This window comes from Equus asinus, chromosome 1 (assembly GCF_041296235.1).
Source record: "Equus asinus isolate D_3611 breed Donkey chromosome 1, EquAss-T2T_v2, whole genome shotgun sequence".
In the NCBI taxonomy this organism is placed as follows: domain Eukaryota; kingdom Metazoa; phylum Chordata; class Mammalia; order Perissodactyla; family Equidae; genus Equus; species Equus asinus.
In genome coordinates this window covers 34,261,824-34,283,027 of record NC_091790.1, presented here as the reverse complement: position 1 = coordinate 34,283,027, position 21,204 = coordinate 34,261,824, and the positions used below count along the sequence as shown (strand labels likewise).

The 21,204-nt window shown below is 42.8% G+C and overlaps 1 protein-coding gene and 1 long non-coding RNA gene across 5 annotated transcripts in view; both read left to right on the top strand.

Annotated features, from left to right (window-relative positions):
• The window catches only part of SCAF8 (SR-related CTD associated factor 8), a 203,200-nt gene extending 187,626 nt beyond the window's left edge, over positions 1-15,574 (top strand). For 3 of the 4 annotated variants that reach the window (XM_044761788.2, XM_070485954.1, XM_070485823.1), the window contains 2 exons: positions 8,374-8,507; positions 15,422-15,574. The gene's annotated coding sequence lies outside the window, so the exon portion shown is untranslated. The remainder of the gene's footprint in view (positions 1-8,373; positions 8,508-15,421) is intronic. The other variant, XM_070485993.1, reaches the window with a different exon arrangement.
• Positions 15,575-15,941: 367 nt separating this feature from the next.
• LOC139040350 (uncharacterized) lies at positions 15,942-20,222 on the top strand. The gene is made up of 4 exons (XR_011494730.1): positions 15,942-16,080; positions 16,417-16,632; positions 17,832-17,880; positions 19,600-20,222. It is a non-coding gene; the product is annotated as an uncharacterized lncRNA (long non-coding RNA).
• The last annotated feature ends 982 nt before the right edge of the window (positions 20,223-21,204 follow it).

Below are 21,204 nucleotides of genomic sequence, written 5' to 3'. Positions count from 1 at the left end.
ATTTTGTATCCTGCAACTTTGCTGTAATTGTTGGTTACTTCTCATAGCTTTCTGATAAATCATTTAGGATTTTCTATATATAAGATCAAGTATTCTGCAAACAGTGAGAGTTTCACTTCTTTCTTGCCTATTCGGATTCCTTTTATTTCTTTTTCCTGCCTACTTGCTCTGGCCAAAACCTCCAGTACTATGTCAAATAAGAGTGGTGAGAGTGGGCACCTTTGTCTTATTCCTGTTCTGAGAGGGATGGCTTTCAGTTTTTGCCCATTGAGTATGATGTTGGCTATGGGTTTGTCATATATGGCCTTTATTATGTTGAGGTGCTTTCCTTCTATACCCATTTTATTGAGAGTTTTTACCATAAATGGATGTTGGATCTTGTCGAATGCTTTCTCTGCATCTGTTGAGATGATCGTGTGGTTTTTGTTTCTCATTTTGTTGATGTGGTGTATCACGTTGATTGACTTGCAGATGTTGAACCATCCCTGTGTCCCTGGTATAAAGCCCACTTGGTCATGGTGTATGATCTTTTAAATGTATTGCTGTATTCAGTTTGCCAGTATTTTGTTGAGGATTTTTGCGTCCATGTTCATCAGTGATATTGGCTGTAGTTTTCCTTCTTTGTGTTGTCCTTGTCTAGGTTTGGGATCAGGGTGATGTTGGCCTCGTAGAATGTGTTAGGAAGTGCTCCATCTTCCTCAATTTTCTGGAATAGTTTGAGAAGGATAGGTATTAATTCTTCTTTGAACGTTTGGTAGAATTCTCCAGAGAAGACATCTGGTCCTGCGCTTTTACTTTTGGGGAGATTTTTGATTATTGTTTCAATCTCTTTACTTGTGATTGATCTATTCAGATTCTCTATTTCTTCTTGATTCAGTTTTGGGATGTTTTAAGAGTCTAAGAATTTATCCTTTTCTTCTGGATTGTCCAGTTTGTTGGCATGTAGTTTTTTGTAGCATTCTCTTATAATCTTTTGTATTTCTGTGGTATCCATTGTGATTTCCCTCTTTCATTTCTGATTTTATTTATTTGAGTCTTCTCTTTTTTTCTTAGTGAGCCTGGCTAAGTGTTTATCAATATTGTTTATTTTCTCAAAGAACCAGCTCTTTGTTTCATTGATCCTTTCTACTGTCTTTTTTGTTTCAATTTCATTTATTTCTGCTCTAATTTTTATTATTTCCCTCCTTCTACTGACTTTGGGCCTTGTTTATTCTTCTTTTTCTAATTCTGTTAGGTGTAGTTTGAAATTTCTTATTTGGTATTTTTCTTGTTTATTGAAGTGAACCTGTATTGCAATGAATTTCCCTCTTAGGACTGCTTTTGCTGTATCCCAAATGAGTTGGTATGGTGTGTTCCCATTTTCATTTGTCCCCAGATAATATTTGATTTCTCCTTTGATTTCTTCAATGATCCATTGACCGTTCAGTAGCATGCTGTTTAATATCCACATCTTTGCCCCTTTCCCAGCTTTATTCTTGTAACTGATTTCTAGTTTCATAGCATTATGGTTGGAAAAGATGCTTGATATTATTTCAATCCTCTTAAATTTGTTGAGGCTTGCTTTGTTTCCCAACTGTGGTCTATCCTTGAGAATGTTCCCTGTGCACTTGAGAAGAATGTGTAACCTACCATTTTTGGATGGAGTGTTCTGTATATATCTATTAAGTCTGTCTGGTCTAGTTTTTCATCTAATTGTACAATTTCCATGTTGACTTTTTGTCTGGATGATCTATCCATTGCTGTTTGTGGGGTGTTGAGGTCCCCTACTATTATTGTATTGTTGTTGATGTTTCCTTTTAGTTTTGTTAATAGCTGCTTTACATACTTTGGTGCTCCTGTGTTGGATGCATATATATTTATAAGTGTTATATCTTCTTGGTGGAGTGTCCCTTTTATCATTATAAAATGTCCCTCTTTGTCCCTCTTTATCTGTTTTGCCTTGAAGTCTACTTTGTCTGATATAAGTATGGCGACACCTGCTTTCTTCTGTTCACTATTAGCTTGGAGTATCGTCTTCCATCCCTTCACTCTGAGTCCGTGTTTGTCTTTGGGGCTGAGGTGTGTTTCCTGGAAGCAGCATATTGTGGGGTCTTGTTTTTTAATCCATCCTGCCACTCTGTGTCTTTTGATTGGAGAATTCAACCCAGTTACATGTAGAGTGATTATTTAAGTGTGGGGGCCTAATGCTGCCATTTTATTGCTCGTTTTCCAGTTTTCCTGAATTTCCTTTGTTTCTCATCCCATGAATTTCGGGCTACCAGTTCAGTTAGGTATTTTTCTATGTTGGTTTTCTTAATTTTCTTCTTATTTGTAATTTGTTTCTCTGCTCTAATTATTTGTTTAGTGGTGACCATGTGGTTTGTATAAAACATCTCATAGATAAGATAGTCCAATTTCTGATAGCCTCTTGTTTCCTTAGACTAAGCTGGTGCCATCCCTCTCCTCTTCCCCTTCTAAATTGTTAATGTCACATCTTTTTTTCTTCTTGTGTTGTGAGTTTGTGGTTAAAATGGCAAGATTATATTTATTCTTGATGTTTCCCTTCCCTTTATCTTTAATGTTACACTTAACCATTTGCTAACCTGTTCTGATGGACAGCTGCAATTTTCTGATTTTCTCTTTCTGCTTATACCCTTGCTCTGGGTTTTGTAACTGCTTTCCTTTCTTTTTTTCTTTTTCAGGTATGAGGGCCTTCCTGAGCATTTCTTGTAGGGAGGTGGTGTCTTGTGGTGATGAATTCCCTTAACTTTTGTTTATCTGGGAAAGTTTGTATTTCTCCATCATATTTGAAGGATATTTCCACTGGATCGAGTATTCTTGGCTGAAAATTTTTGTCTTTCAGAATTTTGAATATATCATTCTGCTCTCTCCTAGCCTGTAAGGTTTCTGCTGATAAATCTGGTGACAGCCTGATAGGGGTTCCTTTGTAGATTATTTTCTTATGCCTTCCTGCCTTTGATATTTTCTCTTTGTCATTGACTTTTGCAAGCTTCACTACCATATGCCTTGGGGTTGGCCTTTTTGCATTGATAAAGTTTGGAGATCTATTGGCTTCTGTCACATGGATTTCCAGCTCCCTCCCCAGGTTTGGGAAGTCCTCAGCTATTATTTCTTTGAACAAGCTTTCTGCTCCATTCTCTTTCTTTTCTCCCTCTTGAATACCTATAATCCTTATGTTGCATTTCCTAATTGAGTCAGATATTTCTCAGAGAGTTTATTCCTTTCTTTTTAGTCTTAGTTCTCTCTCCTCCTCTATATGAAGCATTTCTGTATTCCTATGCTCCAGACTGCTAATTCTGTCCTCCATATTATCACCCATACTCTTCAGGGAGTCCAGATTTTTCTTAATCTCCTCCATTGTGTTTTTCATCTCCAACATTTCTGATCGGTTCTTTTTTATAGTATCAAGCTCTTTTGTGATCTAGCTCCTAAACTCATTGAGTTGTATATCTGCATTCTCTTTTAACTAATTGAGTTTTTTAATGATAGATATTTTGAATTCTTTGTCATTTAGGTTATAGGTTTCCATGTCTTCAGGATTGTTTTCTGGATACTTGTCATTTTCCTTCTGTTCTGGAGATTTAATATATTTTTTCATACTGCTTGATGGTGTGGATTTGTGCCTCCGCATAGAGATGGCATTTGGTTACTGCTTCCACTTGCTGCCATGGCGGGGGGGGGGGGGGAGGGAGGGGCACAGCTGTGGAATCTGCGCTGACCAGGATCCCTGTCAGCTGTTCCTGACCAAGCCTGGGCCACTCCTTGGGATCTCAGTGGCCCTGTGGGGTCTCCCGTATACTGTGGGACCAATCACATGGGGACTTCGGGTTGCTGCTTCTGCTCCCACAGACCTGCCTAGACATGCTTCCTCCTTAGGGACTGCAACAGTGTTATGGGCTTTTGTGGCAGCTGGGAGCTGATTTGCCCAGATTCACAGCTCTGCCACCATCCAGTCCTGCTGGATCTCACTTTCCCCCTCAGTGCCACAGCAGAGCTATGGGTGTTTAACGCAGATGGCGGGTAGCTCACCCAGCCATGCCACTTCTGCTCTTAGGTCGCCTAGCCTTTGTGCATGATGGGTGGGGCCTCTCCACTAGGACCAAGCAGAGACTCTCCCTGCAACTGCTGTGGGACTGTGGATTTTCTCACTGGTCCACAGGGCAATCATGGGGGGCTTAGGGCTGAAGTCACCTGTTTCCACAGTTGCACTGATGTGCATGCCCACCCTCAGGGCCGTGGCGGTGCTATGAGCGTGTTAGTCAGGAGAGAGACACTCGCAGGTACTAGGCTGTTTAGGGGCTGGAAAGTTCTCACCTATCTCCCCTCCACCCCAGGGGTAGTCCATCTGCCTTCCAATGTATAGCAGTGCAGGTCTCTCAGGTGTGCTGAGGTGCTGTGTGAGTATCCTCCGTTGATCAATGAATGTCCCTTTAGTTGTTGTTCAAAGGCGGAGAGACAAAGAAACCTGCTCACTCCACCATGTTGCTGATGTCAAGAGTTAATCAATTTTATAATTGCAAGTATTTAGTATTTACTTATACGGAGACATTTCCAAATGTTCATCTTATTTCACATTCCTTTATATTTGATTAATTTCTAAACATATGGTTATCAGGCAACTACTATGTGCAAAGCAAATGTGGGGTGCTAGGGGTACAATTGTGAACAAAACTAGACTGGCCTGGCTCCTTTCCACATGGAGCTTCTTGAATCTTTGTGGTAGCCCTTGGTCTTCCCATCATGTTAAGAGCAGGGCATTTAGCTCGGTCTCGAGAAGTCAACTTGACTTCCACGGTGTCAATTGGTTAAGAAAAATAAATGATTTTGAGTACAGCACTTGTCAGCATACAATTATATGTAATTGAATCTGTACCTCTAATAGTGATGATATAGCAGTGTTATTCAAAGCATGATATGCACATGTTACTCCCACACGTCGAACTCCATTTCAACAACTCTGTAAATCAGTCAGCGTAACTTTTCATGCATGTTGTTGGGACGCAGGTCTTGGCTGAGCTAAGGCACTTTAGAACAGGCTTTCTCAGCACACAGGTTCTGCATCCAGATCTCCTGGGTGTGTTTGTAAAAATTCAGACTCTTTAGCCTCACTCCAGAGCGGCAGAATTAGCATCTCAGGAGTTGAGGTCAGAAGTAAGCATTCCTAAGAGGCACTGGCCCAGTCATTTTTGTGCAAAGGAAAATATAAGAACATTATTTTCAGGGCATTCGTGTCAAAATCAGCACAAAAGCAATCAATCAATTGGTCAAACCAAACAAACCAATCCAGTGTTTGGAGGGCACTGATATCAGGCAGTTCTTCATGATAAGTTTCATTTGGCATCACATAGCCCCTCCCTCCAAAAGCGATAATGATATGGTATCACTTATGTTCAGCGGGCTGTGCCAAGGACCTTAGTCATTTGATTTCTCACTTTCATCATCTGCAAAGTGAGGGGTTGAACTTAATGATCTTTAAGCACTTTTTTAAATGGTTTTTAGTGAGGAATATTGGCCCTGATCTAATAATATTGCTAATCTTCTTCTTTTTCTCTCTCTCTCCAAAGCCCCAGTATGTAGTTGTACATCCTAATTCTAGGTCCTTCTAGATCTTCTATGTGGGATGCCACCACAGCATGGCTTCATGAGCACTGTGGAGATCCACGCCCAGGATCCAACTGGCAAACCCTGTGGTGCCCACGTGGAGCTCGAGAACTTAATCACTAAGCCACCGGCCAACCCCTGAACAGATTTTTAATTAAGGTTTAGAAACGAGTCACCATGAAAAATATGCAAACTTTAGGGACCTGCGCAGTGGTGCAGCGGTTAAGTTTGCATGTTCCACTTCGGCAGCCTGGGGTTCGCAAGTTTGGATCCTGTGTGCAGACTTGGCAACGCTTGGCAAGCCATGCTGTGGTAGGCACCCCACATATAAAGTAGAGGAAGATGGGCACAGATGTTAGCTCAGGGCCAGTCTTCCTCAGCAAAAAGAGGAAGATTGGCAGCAGTTAGCTCAGGGCTAATCTTCCTTAAAAAAAAAATGCAAAATTTATTTTCCCCAGAGAAGACACCAACAGCCTCTGCCCTTGTTTTGCATGAAGAGGCATGAGTGAGTGTTGAAGGCTCCCTCCTCATCCTCAGATGTGAGATGGGTGGGCGTTCTTTGCCCTTCCCCTCCTCACGTTTAGAAAGGATCTGTCTGGACTGCTGTGGGCATTCCCTCATCATGGAGAACCTCATCTGTGGTGATTAAAACAACTCAGAAAATTGTTTTCACTTTATTGTTTGCATAAAGTAACACCCGAAGAATTTGCAGTGCAAGTTTCATGGTGAGCTAAACCGCACGTGTGACTCTGAGAGGAGGGAAATTCTCCTGTCCAGCGGGGCAGCTAGAGGCATTTTTCCCAGAAGGTCGGCAGAAATGTGAACTAATAATTACTTCATAAGACAAACTGTTTTGTCTGTGAGGAAGAGAGACCTCGCCTGGAACAGACGCAGCTTTCAGCCTCCCTGGGCCTGGAAACACGGTGCAGGCAGCACAAGAGCCTACTTATGGCGCTCTGTGGTGCCCATTATTACATATGTTTCCTGTTTCTGATTCAGACCTTTCAGTCAATTTCCTGTGAAATGGAAATCCTGACTGCTCTTTTCTGGTGCATTCTTATTACGTGGTAAATGGCTAATTTCCTATAATTGAGGAAGCTTTTCCCAGAGAGACTAAAACTTGACTGCTGGAGAAAGTATAAAACCATATGTGGGGGAGATATATTGGTGTTTAAGGAAGGGTTGCATGTGATTTTTATGAATGCGTCACACTTCCACAGAGAAATTCAGGGACTCCAACACAGCACCAGGCAGTGCAATTTTAAAAAGCTGGTACAGCCAGTTTATTTTTATATTGAAAAACCACCTCTTTCAAAACCCTTGAGAATTCTCAAAATTCCATATATATAATAAATTACATGTAATACCAATTGTAATTTGGAAAATTTGATATTTAAACGCTAATGATGTGAAGGTTTTTTTAAAATGTGAACCTGCCAGAGGCAGGGCAATGCCTTAAAAATAACACATATGACTCTTCACAGCAACCCCATGAGGTAGGACTATCCCCACTGGTCCCATGGGGAAACTGAGGCCAGAGGAAAATGAAATAGTTTGCCCAAAGTCAGATAGCTAGAAAGGAGTGGAAGCAGTTGCCCTCAACTCCACTTGACTCCAGAGCTCGTGATCTTAATGAACCTCTGTTGTATAGCCTCCCGGGAAATGACACAAACATTTGCTTTAGTTAGTGATTGACTGTGCAAGTGTGACAGCTTTCACGTAGCAGAATCCATGTATTTATTTTGACTAGCACTCTTTTTTCCCAGTTTTACTGAGCAATAATTGATATGCATAACTATAAGTTTAAGGCAGACAGCATGGTGGTTTGATTTGCATATATTGTGAAATGATTACAGCAGTAGGTGCAGCCAACACCCATCTTCTCACGTAGATACAATACAAAGAAAAGAATGAGGGAAAGAAAAATTCTCCTTGTGATGAGAACTCTTAGGATTTACTCTCTTACCAACTTTCCTGTCTGTCATACAGCAGCGTTAGCTGTAGTCATCACAGTGTGCATTACATCCCTTCTACTTATTTATCTTACAACTGGAAGTTTGTGCCTTTTGACAACCTTCCTCCAATTTCCCCTGCCTCTAGTAACCTCAAGTCTGATCTCTTTTTCTATGAGTTTGTTTTTTCTTTTTTTAGATTCCCCATATAAGTGAGGTCATACAGTGTCGGTCTTTCTCTGACTCATTTTACGTAGCATAATGCCTGCAAGGTCCATCCATGTTGTTGCAAATGGCAGGATTTCCTTGTTTTTTTATGGCTGAATAATATTCCATTGTATATATATACCACAACTTCCTTATCCATTCATCTATGGATAGACACTTAGGTTGTTTCCTTGTCTTGGCTGTTGTAAATAATGGTGATTGACCAGTACTTTTTTGGTACCATATGCAAATGCTCCTCTATTTCCCTAGCAAGGATGTGACTGAAGAAGCTAAATGCAGCCTGTTTGCTTGTCCTCTTCTTATCTGGAATGTTCTCTTCTCCTAATGTCTAATTTCCTTGTCACTGTCTTTCTACAACCAGTGAATCAACAACCCCATTTGTCCCTTTCATTGAAATAATGTCTGTATATTTTTGGAGTAATCAGAAGACAAAGATGTGTGAAGTAAGAAAATATGAAGAATATATTTTGATGGAGATTGTATTGCAGAATTAAGCTTTGAAATGCAACATAATTTCCTGTTTTTCCTTTGATTTAGGCTCTGATGTAAGGTGACTTTTTACAAAGTATCCCCATGTCCTTTCTGATCGCAGCTCCAGCACACCACTAGAGCATCAAGCCCGGCTGTGGCCATCTGAGGGCCACCAGGATGATGGAGAAGGGATGACCCAATCCCCCGGCTGGGCTTGCGTGTTTTCCTCTTGGATGAAAGGATGCTAAGTATTAGGTTTGGCTGCCCCGCACCCCCACCAAGGCCCCGAAATGGTCTGGGGTGGGATCAGTCTCATACTCACCATACTCTGGGCTGGAACTTGCTCTAAGATGGGAACTGTGTCTTTATGTTTCCAGAGACTTGTGCCGTGCCTGGCTCAGAGTACACACCTATTGGCTGATGAATAAGGAATAAATGAATGTGTGCCGTTTAAGCAAATGGAAGATGCAATGGCTTCTGGCTCTCAATATCACACTATTTTTATGGAAATGTTGCAGTAGAAGAATGTTTCAGCTCACAGGTTGGGAACCCCTGAGCCAGACTTTCAAACAAAGCCTCAATACAAGAATTGGAAACTTAGAAGATTTCCAAGAAAAAGTTCTCTGCTAGATAAACTGACAGTGTTGCTTCAATAGGAGTCTTTCTTGTGTTTCTCCCCTTTCCAAATTCTTGGTGCTTTAAGCTGGCCCTAAATCTGTAGCCTTTGCTCTAAAATTTGGAGCCCCCAAAAGAGCTATGCTATGGTATGTGCCAAATTAAGTAAACTGCAATACCTAAATATGAATATAAATGCCTGCACATAAATATCAAAGTTTATTGGGCAACTTGTAACAACTTCAACAAATGGTGTATGACAGTAAAAATATGGTAATGACATTGAAGCCATTTTTTTGTTTGAAAAGAAAATTACTGTTTTCTATAGATAATAGCACACACATAATAGCATACCCCATCAGGCAGCCTTTCCCATTTTGCTTTCCTTTCAAACAGATGAGTGATGAGATGGATCTTGGCACACTGGACATTGTCTATATTGCAATAAACATTCATGAAAACAGCAAGGCCCCTGAGGCATTTTAAGAGCACCCACAGCACTGTCCCTCTCAGTGGCCCCAATGATCTTTTCTGGGTCTTGCACATGGTGCCTGGAGAGATCTGACAGAGGTGTGGCCCATTAGGGGATTTCCCAGAGCCAGCTCTGACTCTTAGATTATATTCCATTGATGTCTAGATCCAAGATCTTTCCTCTCCATGGAGGAATTCTGAAAGTATATGCTCTCAGCCCAGCCTTACTGTGTCATTCTAGAAGAAAATTCAACCTGATTTGCATGGTATTGTAACATGGAGATGAAATTTCCCCACTTGCCTTAACTACTGGTGGAAACTCCTACAGCCAGCAACGAACTTTGCTTGTTCCCTTCCTGTGACCCTTATCAGTCTGTCTGGTAAGATACATAGTTGTGCGCATCTTATCACATCTTAGACTGCTTTCATATTTACTGGTTCTTTATGTAAATGTTTTCTTCAGCCCTTGCTTTGAAGGTCAGGAGACTTGGATTTGAATGCTGGCTTCACTACTACTAGCCGTGAAAAGTTGGACAAGTTATTTCCTCTCCCTTAGCTTTAGTTGTCGCAGCTGCAAAATAGGGAGAATAACGTTTCTGCCTCCATGGGTTGATTGAAGATAAATGAGACACCACTTGTGACATGCTCAGCATGATGGCTGGCTCATCGTAACAACCGAGAAGTGTCATCTGTCATTAGTCATGATACTCTTGGTAGAACCAAGATTTCACCCTAGATCTTTCCTCCTCAGGGAGGAACTCTGAGTGTCTGCTCTCAGCCCAACTCTAATTGTACTGCTGAAGCCCAAGCTCCCTCTCCCAGGGCCGCAGATGCTTCAGGTCTGCAGCCTTGCCACAGCGTCACTCTGCTCTGCTACTTTTCCATGTCACGGAGTCAGTGCAATGTGCCGATAGATTTGTATAATGAAGACTTGAGTCCCTTGAATGACTCAAGTTCTTGTATTAGGAAGATTAAGCTAACCTCAGGCTGTTCCTAACCTCTCTTCCCCATTCTCTCTTCCCCATCCTCAGCCCCTCAGGAGGTCCAGATGGAAAAATGTGTTATTGTCCATCCAACAACAAATATTTCTGAGCGATGACTTTGCTCAAGATACCACGCTGAGCCCATGGCATTTAAACAGGAGAGTGAGGCACAGTCTTTGCCTTTCAGGACCCTACGGTCCATGTTGCCAAGATGGGGTGCAGTGTTAAAAGGCAGCTGACAACACTGGAGGGTTCTAAGTGTTAACGGGGTGGTGCAAAGGAAAATAGGGTTGAAGGAAAGGAAAGATCAATGTAGCTGGAAGAGTCAGGTCTGGGGCTGATGGCCCTTGGCCTCAAGCAAGACCCTGAAGAGGAATTTGCTGTCTTGGTGTTCTCCATGTTGGAGAAAAGAATACTTCCTTTGTTGATTGACTCTAGTAGGGATTAAAGAAGATTTATACCAAATTGAAACAAGCAAAATCTGGAAGTGAGCTCAAGAAGGTGCAGTGATTTATGAATCTCACCTTGAGATCTTCATTTTAAAGATGATCAGCATGAGCAGGCCTTGCCTGAAGGCAAATATTAACTAGTCTAATTATTGGACCTAAAAAGCAATTCCAGTCTTGATGATGTTTGTATCCTATTTTACACAAAGACTAGATGCACTAAATCTATAGCTCTTTCTTTCGACATCAAGAGTCTGCGTAAAAATGTTGGCTTTAATAATATTTTTATTAAAATTACATAAACACAGAAAAATTCACTGGTCATAAAGTACAGCTTTGTGCATTTACTCCAGTGGACACACCTGTGTAACCACGGTTCAGTTCAAGAAAGAGAACATTTCTCTCCCATGCTCCCTCATAGTCATCAAAGGTAACCACTTTCCTGACTCCTACAGCATCGATTGCTTTCACCTGTTTTTGAACTTTATGTAAATGGAACCACCCAGTACCTATCATTTTACGTCCAGTTTCTTCCTCCCAACATCACATCTGTAAGATTCACATGGGAGTTGATTCACTTGCTGTGCTGTATCGTATTCCATAATATGAGTACAGCACATTTTGTTTATCCATTCTACTGTTGAGGGACATTTGAGTTGTTCCTTCTTTGGGCTATTATAAGTAATGATGCCATAAACATTCTTATGCCTACACTGTGCACATTTAGGTGCATTTTTATTTGTTATATACCCTGGAGTAGAATGACTGGATCATAGAGTATGCATCTATTCCATTTTCGTAGTTATCATCAAAAAGCTTTTCCAAAGTGATTGCATGAATTCACATTCCCACCAGCAATTTATGAGACTTACACACATCCTTGTCGACACTTGAGATTATCGTCTTTTAGTTTTAGCCATTTGGAAGGTAGGTAGTAGGGTCTCTTGGTGGTCTTAGTTTTTATTTCCCTGATGGTGGAGATCGAGCATCTTTTTGCATGTGTATCAGCTATTTGGATATCTTCTTTTGGATAATAACTGTTCCAATTTTTTGCCCATTTTTTAATTGCAGTGACTGATTTTTCATTAATTGAATTGTCAGAGTTCTATACATATTCTGCATGTATATGGATTTGCCAGAACTTCATAGAGTCTAGTTATTGCAGATGTCTTCTCTCTGGCAGTCTTGGCAGCTTAGTGGTTGGCGAAGGCCTAAAGGGAAAAGGAAGATGAATTTTGGGCTCCCTTCTCCAAAATTCCTTTTTCTCAGGGATTTCGGTCCAAGACCTTGGTGTCTGGGTGGCCTTTTAATGACTCCCAAACATGTGAGTGTGTGTGTGCCTAATATTTTATGCAGATTTCCTCCTAGTTTTTTGCATCAGAAGGGTTGTTCTAATATAAGCTTTTCCTCCATCTCCAGAAGCATAAGGTTAAGAACAAGACTGGTCATTTTGGGCATTTCAAAGGAAAACTGTAGCATGGAGAAGCATGTGTGAAATCCTAAGGGCAATCACCTCAACATTTCACACACACACACACACACCTTTCCTGGGCTTGGGCTGAGGTGGGGTGGAGCTGGGACAAGGAAAGGATGAGAAAAGTTTAGCCAGTTGCTGTGCAGGGTTCTGCTCTCTGACCCTCGGGCCTCTCCCCAGGAGAGGGAGTTAAAATAAATTAGAGAAAAGTTTGGGGGTCCCAAAACAGTGTCTTTATACCCCAAGAATTTGGGCCTCTTGAGAAGCCCCCATCCAATGGAACAGCGAATTAAAAAAAAAACGCCAGTGCTAGACTGAGAGCCAGCGAACAGCTCTCAGGTCCTGTGTACCCAAGGGCCCCAGCACCATGGGAGAGGGCCTTCCAAAACCTGCCTACTCCCCAAAGCAAGGCACACAGCTAGGCTGAAAATGGGCCAGCAGACTGGAGGCAGCCTCCGGGTTGAGATAAGGAGGGCACAGCCTATGGGAGTCCTATTGATGGGAGCCCATGGCCTGCCTGGTGGTAGCAGCATTTGCTATAAAGACCTAGGTTGATGCCCAAGTCCAGGCAAGATGGACTCAGGGAGGCCTGGGGCAAGTACGCCCATCAAATGTCCCTCCTGACAGGCTGGCTTTGCCCTGGTTCTTAAGAACACCTCGCCCGCCCCACACCCAGCCTCCTCCTGGAACTTACTTCAGGTCTAGAGAGAAGAAGAAAAGGAGCAAGGATCTGAGGAGAAGCCTGAATTAACAAAATAAGCATCTAAAGGAGACCAACTTTGAAACTGGAGGGGACTGAATCTCTTGGGTGATGAGATTTAATATCCCATTATTGTTGTGGGTGGAATTGTGTCTCCTCAAAAGATATGTTGATGTCCTAACTCCTGGTACCTGTGAATGTGACCTTATTTGGAAATAAGGTCTTTGCAGATGTAGCCAAGTTCCGATGAGGTCATTAGGGAGGGCCCTAATCCAATATGACTGGGTCCTTATAAGAAGAGACGAGACGCAGACACAGAGACCCACAGGGAGAACACCATATGATGACAGAGGCAGAGATTGGAGCCATACGTCTACGAGTCAAGGACCGCCAAGGATGACAGGCAGCCACCAGAAGCAAAGAGAAAGGCAGGGAACAGATCCTCCACTAGAGCCTTAATGGGTTTCATGACCCTGCTGACACTTAGATTGCAGACTTCCAGCCTCCAGAACTAGGAGACAATACATTTCTGTTGTTTAAAGCCACCTAGTTGCGGGGGGTGGGGGGGTCCTTTGTTATGGCAGCCTAACACCATGGCTACAACCACTAACTGGGAGCTGCTGAACTAAGCTGAGTTCAATTATGGAAAAGGAAGGGCAAGTCTCTGTAACTGTCCCCAAGTTTTATATTACACTCAGACTTTGAGTCTATAATTCCCCTCAAAGGTAGCCTTTCATGTCACCTTTGGATCGGGTGACCCTGTGTCCTCAGGGTGCGGATCTGCCTCTCTCCGTGGAGGAGTTCCCCAAGTTTACGTCTGCACCAGTGTCAACTGCCTTCTGTCCGTCAACACAGCGAGTGTCAGAAGGCTTTTGTTTTTCTGGTTCCAGTCTCATTAAGCTGGGCTGAACTAGCCTGACTCAGAATTTCTACCGACTGAGGAAACAGATACGGTTTACAACCATGTGTACTTTGCAGTAAAAAATAACTCCGGCCAAGGTTTCATCAGGAAGAGACTTGCTGAAGTTACTCAGTGCCATTACGCTGTTTTCTCCTGTGACAGTGCACCATCAAGCTCGGCCTGTAGGGATGATTGAAGGGCTCTGGGGAGGTTCCTCAGTTAAATTGCCCTTATTGCTTCTACGTGTCTGAGGTTCCATTATGTATCATCATTCCTTTGGTTCTCGAAGGTGCTGTCCATTTTCCAGTTAAGGCACAAATATCTCCTGAGAAAGTTCACACTTCAGCTCTTAGCACCAGCCAACAGTTTATTGCTGTTTTCTGTCCTGGAACCTAGAAGAGCCGCTGAGGGTTTAACACGGACGGCCACGGCTGGCTTCCCGGTTTGGCCCAGGGCTGGGTCACCATCATCCTCAACAGCCAATCTTTAATGACCATCCACCTAGTAACAATGACAATTAACTTGGAAATCTTGAACTGTATTTTCAAAATAAGAAGGAGTTCATTAATAAAATGACGAGTCCTGTCTTCCCCATCCACTCTGGGTCAGCCGGTCACTAGCTGTGTGACCACTGGCAGGTTGCTCCTCATCTGTGAAATGGGCTAATAATGTTACCTCCCTCCTGAGGAGGTTACAAGATGCAAAGGAAATAAATTCTCTAAAGCGCGGAGCCCAGGGCTTAGCCCAGAGTAAACAGTCAGTGAATGTTAGTGTATCATCAGTGTGTGAATTTTCTCTCCCTAGGTTAGTACATAGTTGAGTTTCTTCATGCTGTGTTGGTTTTGTGCTAAAATCATGTGTGTCATTCCACAGAGTGATCCATATGAATTCAGATATTAGTCCATCAAAAAGAGCAATAAAGACCCCCTATATTGGCCAGAGCCCACATGATGCTTCCTATTATGTATTCTTCATATTTGAAAATACACAGAAGTAAAATAAAGCATCAGGATAAAAGAAATCCTGAAACTGTTTTTAAGCTTATATAACACGTAGATAGTGTTTACTGTATGCTTTATAAATATGAACTCATTTAATCCCCATACGATTCCATCAGGTAAATTGTATTATCCCCATTTTACACACGAGGAAACTGAGGCACTGGGGGTTAAGTCATTTCCTGAGGTCACAAAGCTAGTGTAAGAATTGGAACCAGGATTTAAACCAGACATTTAGACCCCAAGGGCTGTTAACTGTTATCCTATGCTGTGAGCATGCGTGAACACACACACACACACACACACACACACACACACACACACAGGCGTCTCCTTCCATTATGCTTCCATTCACTTTCCTTGAAAATGTACGATGCTCAGAATTTTATAGACATTCCTTAGTGTAATCACGTCTGGGGGGATGGAAAGTAAGATGTCCAGGAAAGGAAGAGGAGTGGATTTTTAATAAAGAGGAGCCTCTGCTAAGGTGTAATGGTTTCTGGGAGGCAGAGAGGCTTGAGCAAGAATTGCCGCTTCTGAAGACTTCTGACAACATTCCTTCTCTCCACCCTCAAATGCAGAAGCCCATGAACGTGAGACAGCCAGGAAGAGTTATCAGTGGCCAGCTTCCAGATGAAAGGAGAGAAGAGGAAAAAGGAGATTTTCAGAACCCAGTTGTGTTAAACGTGGTAACAGAGGAGCCTAACAGTGAAGGAGGCAAAAAAGATAAGAGGTTCCTGCCCCTGGGGGCAAGGCATTCAGTTGCCACATCAATGCATGGGCACAGCAAGGGATGAACGCAGCTCTGCAGAGGCCACAGACGACCCACTGGGGTAGTGAGCAGCCCTGAAGTGCCAATGCTGTTACAAGTCCTGGGCCAGTTACAACTACAATCCCCGCCCCGTCCCTGGCCCACTGTCTAGTGGGGGAGGGGGTGACCATGAGAGAGCAAATAGTCATACTGCTACGGAAGCACAGAGCTGGTTCCACGCAGACAGATCCTGGAAGATGTTCCCAGACAGACGCCATGTCTGCCAGGTCCTGAAGTGGGAGAGGGCTCCCAGGAACTTGCTGCCATTGGGCAGAACTGATGGGGATGGTGGGGGGAGGAAGGGAAGTTTGGAAACTCTTCAGGACGTAACATGGAGAAGACTGGACACCAAATGGTTGTGGGAGTGAAGGTCGGACAAGGTCAAAGGCGGCCCCGAGCCTCTTGGGAAACCAGGATGTACTGACTGAGGTAGGTGGTGGGATAGAGGAGGCGAAAGTCTGGGGAGGCGTCCAAATGGGAAAGTGAATGTGGATAAAGGCCAGCCCTCCAAGGGGGTGGGAGTCAGGGAAGCGGGGAATTATATTGTCTTGGATTTTTTTTGTCTTCCCCCACTAGGCAGTCTTTTTGTACCGATGAAATTGTGTTGGATTGGAAATAAAAGAGGACCAAAATGCAACTTTCAGCGGGGGGCGTAGGCCGGGAAGAGCCTGGCAGGGACGGCGGTGGGGTGGGCAGGCTCTGAGGCTGTGGACCACTTGGGTGACTCTTGGACTTACTGCTTGCTCGTTTGCTTATCTTTCACAGGAGCTGGTAGACATTCTAACAGCAGGTCTCCGCCACCGCCCGCCCGTCAATTGCCCCTCCATTCACCTTGCCGTCCAGACGGTGCTGGGGAGACACAAAGCATCTTGAGTACTTCCTCATTACCTCATGGCAGTGAAAAGAAGATGGATTTTCCACCGCCTACTTCCTTCTCCAGTGGGTAAACATAGAGCGTCCTCAGCGTTTCTGCAAGAGCAGGTAGCAACAAGAGCGCTGCTGGTTAACAATAATAATCGGGGGTGGACACATCTCTCAGTTAAAGTTCAGGTCCAGGAAGGAGTCCTTGCAAATGAATGACATCCTCTCGTTATAGAAAATTGTACTTTCACAAAGGAATTTCCTAAAACGTGACAAATTGGGTCAACCTATAATTGCTAAGTTCTATGATGGCCTCGCTGGCTAGGAGTATATATTTGCAGATGATGGATAAAGACCGTCTGTTGAGGTGACAGGCAAAAAGTCTAGCAGCTCCCTGCACGGAGCTTCTGTTTAGTCTCCCGTTCTCAGGGCTGCTTGTTTAAAACAAGCCGTCTGTTTTTGTTAGGGAATTCCACAAGAGAAAGTGTGCTTGCCGAGACTCTCATTCCAATGACAGGGAATAATGAAATACGCAGAGTTCCCCATCCCTTCCTGGAGGGGGCTGGAGGTGGAGGTGCTGAGGAAGGAAGCAGAGTATTCCAGAGGTTTCAAGAGTAGCCAAAAACTGTGTTTTCTTTCTTTCCCTTTAAAAAAATGGAAAAATAGAAATAGTTTAAAAACTTGACACAAAGCAGGGAGAAATCGTGGGCAGAAAGATTTCATGGATCCTTGACTTTGGGGATGTTGATAGTAGTTTTATAAGAATCTAGATAAAATAATTGTAATGTCAAAATGATTTTTAACTTTTTTTTATGGAAACCTATTCTTTACATTGCCATGATACAAATCTAATCTCTTAACGGCAAGGTTATGTATAGTCCTATATCTAATTTAAAAGCCTGAAGTTTGGATTTTAAAGCTTGTGGCTTATTTAAAGCTTATAATTAGAAAGTTTGGATAAAAAGAAAAAACAGTCACACATTCAAGGTATTATCGCTGTAACTTAAGACAATAAAGATTTGTTAATTCATGCATCTGTTAATTCAATAAATATTTATATTATGTGCTAGACAAAATTTAAAATGCAGATTTTTTCTACTTGACACTATTTTTCCATTCTATCACTAAAGTTTGTAAATTCTCTTTAAAAATGCGGTAGTATAAGGCTGTCCAAAGAATTAGGTTTAAGTCTGTGTGTATTGACGTGTAAATATATTAGTTCATATATTTATAAATATGTGATGTGTATGACACATTTGATGAATATTTACTATAATTGTTATAGGATACCCTAAGACTTTATTTTTCTTTCTTTTGAGGTATATTGGACTAAGAAGCAACTGACAAGCATATAAATCTAAGCTCAAGGTCAGGCTTTAGCTCATTTAATACCCCAGCTTTGAAATGAAAACCCCACAATTATATGTCATCACTAAATTATAACTCTTTAAGGAGGTTCATAATGTTTAACGTGTACCTATTCAATGACACACAGGTACACCTAAATGAATTTCACAGCTCTGTTTACAAGGAGAAAGCCGCTAGGTCGATTCCCTGTCGGGCATCCATGCTTCAGGTAGTTTAATTTAAAAAAAAAATCACTTCCCTACACCAGGTGGCTCTATGCCAGCAATCCTCAACTTCCAACGTGGCTTAAGTTATCTTCATCAGTGAACAGAAGTCTATCTGTTTTTCCTCCCTTCCTACCCACTTAGAACTTGACATCCAAGCCCCAAACCCCAATACTTTCAATAATAACAAGCAGCTGCATTTATATAACAGAAAGTTAGGAAGCATGTGCTGTTGAGGGCTGAGGGGAAATGACTGAACATAATGAATAGGTTTGGGAGAAAGGAGAAGGAATTCAGGAAGAGTCCAACCAGAGAGGCGGCGACCCATCCAAGAGCAAGTTTTATGGGACGAGGGAATTGAAAAAGTGGAATTGAAGGCCATAAAGGGAAACTTGAGAGAAAAGGCGAGCTCATATTTTGTAAGTTTTGCATTTCACAGGACGTTTATGGGTTCAGCAAACACATTTCCTATGCTGAGGGCTCCAGTGAAAAGAAATGCTGGCCCTACTACTAGCTGGCGAGCAAGAGTTGACGACGTCATAGGGTAGATAGCATTATAATAGGTACTGTATTTTGATTCAGAAAATATCAATGTTTACATTTTCAGTTATGTTTATCGGATTGCTTATAAATTATGAAAAATGAAGCAAACTTAAAACAACATCAGTTTTATCAATTTAGAACAATCAATGCCAAAGGCAATTTTTTTTAAGGATATATCTTTTTTTTGGTGAGGAAGATTGGCTCTGAGCTAACATCTGTGCCAACTTTCCTCTATTTTGTATGTGGGATGCCACCATGGCTTGATGAGCGGTGTGTAGGTTCATGCTGAGATCCTAACCCACAAACCCTGGGCTGTTGAAGCGGAGTGTGTGGACTTCACGATGCCACCAGGCTGGCCCCAAGGATATAGCTTTTGAGGGTGAAGTCTGACGTTAAAAGTCTTTCTCTGTATTGCTGTGGGTTACGAGGAGCCAGACTAGTGCATCAGCATCTTGGGCTGCTCCACTCAAAACTCACAAATTTCAGCGGGGCACGTTTCTTCCCAGGGAGCATGGAGGACAGCTGTCTCCCCTTTGAAGATGCCTGGGGATGCTTTCTAGCTCTGGGATGGAGTAGTGACAGTCCTGGCCCTGGCCAAGAGAGAGTCTGTGGGATTAAGCAAGGTTTTTAGATCTGGAATCTTGAGCAATCTTCAAAACAAATATAGAACTTCTATCACGGGGTGGTAATCCTACCAGGCCACCTTACGTTTTGTAGTTTTTCTTCAAAGTTGTGTAAGTTAGACTCTAGTAACTTGTCAGTGGGAGTAAGCACTGGTCAAATGAATCCAAGAAAAAGAAAAATCTGTCAGTCATGTGCACAGGTATGCCCCCACCCCCTACGACTCTACATCTCAACTACACACCATACACATGTGCAAATGGTCTGAAGACAGCGGAGAGTAGATCCAGATTTTTGGGTTAAATGCGGCTCTTTCAAACGGTAATCAGGCCTACTACCTTCTTTGTTTCAGGAGTTTGAAAAATGCAGTGAGTTCAATCGTGCAAGCTCCTGAACAGACAGCTGGAAGACCCGTTTGTATTTGGCCAAGTGATCTTCAGAAAGGAGAGATGTGGCCTTCCTCAAAAAGGCTATCTTCTACAAATCTCGACTTCCCCAAAATTAGCCTGACCCACTGGCGGAGTTGCCTGCCTGTGTTGGGGAGATGGCTAGACTTGAGTCAGTGTGGTCTTTTTTGTTTTTTTGCTGAGGAAGATTTTCCCTGAGCTAACATCCATGCCAATCTTCCCCTATTTTTTTTTTTTTTTTTTTTAGTATGTGGGCTGCCAGCACAGGATGGCTGCTAGCATATTGGTGTAGGTCCATCCCTGGGAACCAAACCTGGGCCACCAAAGCAGAGTGTGCTGAACTTAACCACTAGGCCACCGGGGCTGGCCCAGTGCAGTCTTTACCTGTTTACTAGATCCTGGGTGCTGGGAGGGAGACTGCGTGTAGCTTGGGAATGTTACGGAGAGGAAGTAATAGAAAAGCATAACGTGGAAGTAACCATTGCTAGAATCCTCATTTGCACCCACAAATAGGCTGTAAAACTGCCTTTGAGCCCATGGAGATGGGTATTAAACACAGTCATTCTTCACTGGTATTGCCATCGTGTGCATGTTTGTGTGCGCACATGCGCGCGTCTAACGTCATTTCTGCAGCTGGTGGGGCCCAGGCTGAGGCAGAGAGTTCACACAGCAGGAAGACTGTCTTGCCTCAGTCGCTTGGAAAAAGAGAAAAGAGGGCAGAAAGCCACAACTCAACAAAAAAGAATCTTCTAAAAGCGAGAAAGACGTTTTAAGAGAGCTCTTTTGACGTAGAACTCAGGAAGGACAACTCGTTTGTTGAGGCCGTCGGCTCAGTGTCCTGCTACCAGAAAGCCCAGTGAAATACTGCACAGTACTGGAAAGATTTTGGAAACAAAATTCAATTCTGCAAACATTACGAGGCATCTTCTGTGCGCCAGAAAATGTACTAAGTTCCTGGGGATAAAAAGCTGAATTGGGCATGACCCTTTACTTCAAGGGGTTTGGATCTGGGCAATTTAAGTACGAAGACTGTGCAAGAGAATATGACACAAATGGTTATTTCTGGGGAGTGGGGTTACAGCTAATATTATTTTTAACTTTTCAGAAAATCATAGGATACTGTAGCTGAGTAGCTTGGTGGCTGTGAAGTGAGTGGCTGGTGAGGAGAGTGAAGCCGCCTCTTTTAACCTCCATGCTCTTCTTGTCTTCCCCAGGAGGGGAGTTTGAATTTATCTCTGGGAGTAGATTTGCCCGAATTGGTTCTTTGGTTATTCTACAGGAAGCCGATCCTGCTTTATAGTGAAGATGACCCAGCTCTTCTTACTCAGTTCTCTTTGCTGACCCAACTACACCTTGTGAGGGTTCCGTCTCTTCTCAGTCTACAATCTTGACCTCCAGTATTTCAGCCATGTCCGTGGCGGTCCATTCCTTCTACATGCCGATCATTTCTCGGTCCACATCTCCAGGTCCAACCTCTGTTCTGAGCACTAGCCTCTTAGATTCCCTGCAAACCTTTCCCAAATATACCCTCCAGTCTATTCTCCACCCCT